This window comes from Sander lucioperca, chromosome 3 (genome assembly GCF_008315115.2).
Source record: "Sander lucioperca isolate FBNREF2018 chromosome 3, SLUC_FBN_1.2, whole genome shotgun sequence".
In the NCBI taxonomy this organism is placed as follows: domain Eukaryota; kingdom Metazoa; phylum Chordata; class Actinopteri; order Perciformes; family Percidae; genus Sander; species Sander lucioperca.
This window is the reverse complement of record NC_050175.1, coordinates 13,098,476-13,102,433: the sequence shown is the minus strand read 5'-3', so window position 1 is coordinate 13,102,433 and position 3,958 is coordinate 13,098,476. Positions and strand designations below refer to the sequence as shown.

General features: G+C 37.8%; 1 long non-coding RNA gene across 1 annotated transcript; it reads right to left on the bottom strand.

The window, feature by feature from the left end:
* Positions 1-669: 669 nt before the first annotated feature.
* LOC118494698 lies at positions 670-3,667 on the bottom strand. Its single transcript, XR_004896844.1, has 2 exons — positions 2,767-3,667; positions 670-1,370 (listed from the first exon to the last, which is right to left on the bottom strand). It is a non-coding gene; the product is annotated as an uncharacterized LOC118494698 (long non-coding RNA).
* Between the last annotated feature and the right edge of the window lie 291 nt (positions 3,668-3,958).

The following is a 3,958-nucleotide window of genomic DNA, read 5'->3' as shown; positions in this document are numbered from 1 at the left end:
CCAGGCTCTTGGTAGGTGGTGTCTGATGGTGCCGGTTGGGGATGTGATGAACAGTGGCAATAATAGTTACAATAAAGATAATGGAACAGTGACTACACTACGTCCTGCTACGTCCAGAGCATAGCTGGATGTAGCAGGACGCAGCAGGGCACCGCAGAGCGTAGCAGGGTGTAGCAGGGAGTGCAGCAGGACCACGGCGACAGCTGCAACCAAGATCTTGGTGCCATCCTAATCCAAGGAAATATGCTGGGCGAAAAAAAACTTAAGAGGAGCTTAAACTCCCCAGAGCTAGGTTAGTAACAAGCATTTCTGGGACAAGGATGCACACAAATGGAAACAAATGGAAAGAGAGAAGCGAGAGCAGCTCAGAGTGTCAAAGGAAGGAAGGAAGTCCCCCGGCAGGCTAGAACTATAACAGCATAACTAAGAGACAGGTTACATAAAGGTCAGAATGATTGGAATATGACTAGAAATAACACAAGAAGCAAAGTCCCCTGACATCTTACAGTAAATGCAATTTTGGGAACGTAAATGCCAGAAAAACATGGGGAATTAAATTGACTGATAAATACAGTGATAGAAAGGAAAATGAAAGGTAGATTCAAGTTAGACTGAAGAAATCAGAGTTTGAAAAACTCAACAAAAAAATCACACTGAGCCTTACTTTTTTTCTTTCTTTGATGTTTATTTACAGAAGAGTAGTTTCCACAGACATCTTGAGAGTTTTGATATTTTCACATGATGGTAACACAGTGGAAATATTTCTACAAACCACAAGTACCTATCCTGTGATGATACCTCTGAACAAGAAATGTTTCTATCACAAATCATGACTAACACTGAGTAATCCATCAGTCATTTTACAGACTAAAAAAATTGCACTTCTAGAAATGTAAAGATGAAAGTCCAAAGTTGCTCATGGGCCAAGAATAAGTGCTAATCTATTGAGTGATTCCTACAGTTTGCTTAGTATCTTTTGACGTGGATGAGGTCTTGTTCAGTACACAATGATTACAAAGGTGTCTGAGTAGCTGCAGAACGTCGCTGGTGGCACATAACCACACATTCTGAGAAGCACGATTGAGCTGGTACACACAAAACTAAGAAGATGTACAAACAATGCTAAACAATGTGACATCTTGTCAAGTTGTCACAAGCAGCTCACCACCAAAGCACCAGAATGTACAGAGAAAAGCCAGAGAGTCTGGAATACACTGAGATATTTGTACAAAACAAAATATCATTTATGCATAACTCCTTGATTTACTTTCTAAAAGAAGAAAATGAGACATTGTTTGACAACAAATGATGTGTATCTGAGTCGGCTATGCTGGCATGATCCTCTACCATTTTATGCAAAGATGGGGCACCTGAGAAGAAAAAAGACAATTATTTTGAAATGGCTGTCTGCACTGAGAGGTATGACTTGCCTGGGGAGGATGTCCCTTTAGCCCTTCTCCTTGCTTAGTACTTCAGTCGCCTGGGTTGTGTTACAGTGGTGTTCGTCCAAAAAGTGACTGTTAAGCTGTTATTCAGCAGAAGTAGACTCATTTTTGCTTTTTGTTTGAAGCATGAGTACCATTTGAGTGAACCCATCTTTTAAACTATTTAATAAGCAACTACTATTGCAGAATAACAATGTAAAAGTCAATTTAGATGACTTCCACTTCCCTTCTCCCCTAAATTGTTTACCCCTTCACCACTAGACTGGACCATCCAGGCCACTGTTATGAGTAAAAACTCTCACTGAGGTAAAATGAAACAGTTGATCCTGTCCTCTCTTGGCTCACAAAACAACAGGATGCTCACAGATATATGTTCTACTCGTTACAAAATGTGCACTATCAAGAAACTGATCAGAATCAAATCAACAAGTTACCAACATGAGGTATACTGTTTAATAAAACCCTTACAAAAGAGGATGATATAAACAAATTATCAAAGTAATTATCATCTCTACATAATAAGAGCATGAGTCATTTTCTTCTCATCAAATCTGATTGTTCTAGCCAACAAAAAGACAAACAAAAGGAAGAAAGTTAATGTATATAAAGATAGTGGTTAAAAGCTGGTAATAGAGCTCTTATAGGAGAGCATACATCTTTTATGCTGGAGGCAGGTTTTATTCTAATCCCCATTTCAGACCCTATGTGTCGGCTCCACACACCATAATGATCTACTACTGCATCAATACTTGAAATATTTGTACAACCCTTCATTTTAAATACTGTATGTAACTAAAATTCATCTACACTGTACCATTTCAATTTCCAACTAAGATTCTACGTTGGATTTTGGACAGCTACATTATCATAAAAACTCCTGCATTACAGATGTGAGTGTCTTTCTTTGTCTGAATAACATCCAAATACTGCAACTCACTGGCACAAATCAATTTCCAAGTGCGTTAAACAAATTGGTGCAGTGGTGTGTGGATTTAATTGATCTTTTACTGGACAGAAAAGCATCACAGCAAATAATTTGTACTTTATGTTAGTCTACTTGATTGCCAAATGACTGCGCTCTGTCTCCAGTGACAATAGAGACTGGAAGGGTGAACCGTTGCTATGTGCAAAGCAATGGTTGCTTTGTATCCACTTAGAGATATATACATTCAAAATAAAAACTTGTGAATTATTTTCCTTTGAAAATGGCTATATTGTGTGAGGGACAACGTCACAAACTTCATACTCAGAAGATTTCAAAATTCACATAAAATGTTTGAAAGGTCAATTTAATTTTTTGTCACAGTAACTGACAACTTACTTGAAACACTATCCTAATGGCTCTGATTCAGTGACCTCCATCCACTTGGTTGTTGTCCAAGCAGTTTTGCAAAAACTGCAGCTTAGGCGTCAGTATCTGCAAACGGTGAATGGAAGAACTGAACCCAGGCCTACATGAAATCTATCAGAGCAGAGCAGGAACATATGCTGGGATTTTAGCACTTCTCTTCTTAAGGTTCATTATCATTGCTGACCTGGACTGAGAGAGGTATGTTTAAGGTATCAAACTGGAATGCTTTTGAGATTATGTTTCATTTTATGCTTCTTTCTGGACTCAGGACATACAGGCTTTTGAGGATGATGAGAAACAGCATCAATATAGAACAGTATTAGTAAAGAACCTGGATCAAAAATATACACATGTAGTTTTGGTGGGCTGATTTAGCTTACTGCATATAAAGGGCAAATGGTCATTGAACCTCAGGGTGGAAAGCTGTAACTGCACTGCTTTCTCTACATTTAAATTGTTACACAAATTAATGATTTCACAGCAGGTGTTTTCATTTTAACAGTTGATGGAATCCTGCTCTGGCATCACTAATTGGAATGGGGCCACAAGTAAAACATGCTTGTCACTTTAGATTGATGAGTTGAGTGGTGCAGCAGCTTCCTGCCTTGCTGTTTAAATGCTCCTTATAGCATTTATGTGTGGTTTGCCAAAAAGCATAGTACAGTGAGTGCCATACATGTTTTAAGTCTGATAAGGTATTTAATAAACATTTCTGTAACTGACAGTTGGTCAAATCTGAATTATCCTGTTGTGGCAAACCCCACTCAAAGAACACATTCACTTCTGTCCCTATATGACTGCTACTGCAGCAAAAACATGTTACAATTGTTGTGATGTTAAGTACATATATGGCAAGGCTAAAACAAATAATAATTATTAATAATAATAATAATAATAATAATAATAATAATATTATATATCCTTGAGGTACCAACCATGCATTTTGTTCGGAAAATGAAGAACAAAAGAAGTTTTAGAGAAAACACATTATGTTGGTGAGAAACATATTCAGGGTGTTTCATACATGTCACGAGGAACCATTTACATTTCTGTTGCTGATATGATTGAGTTTAGCTGGTGAGATTTTGACACTTGAATGGACATGGGTAGAAACATTGGCAATATAGAAGGAGTTTATCCACTTCCTTTTCCCTGCTGGATG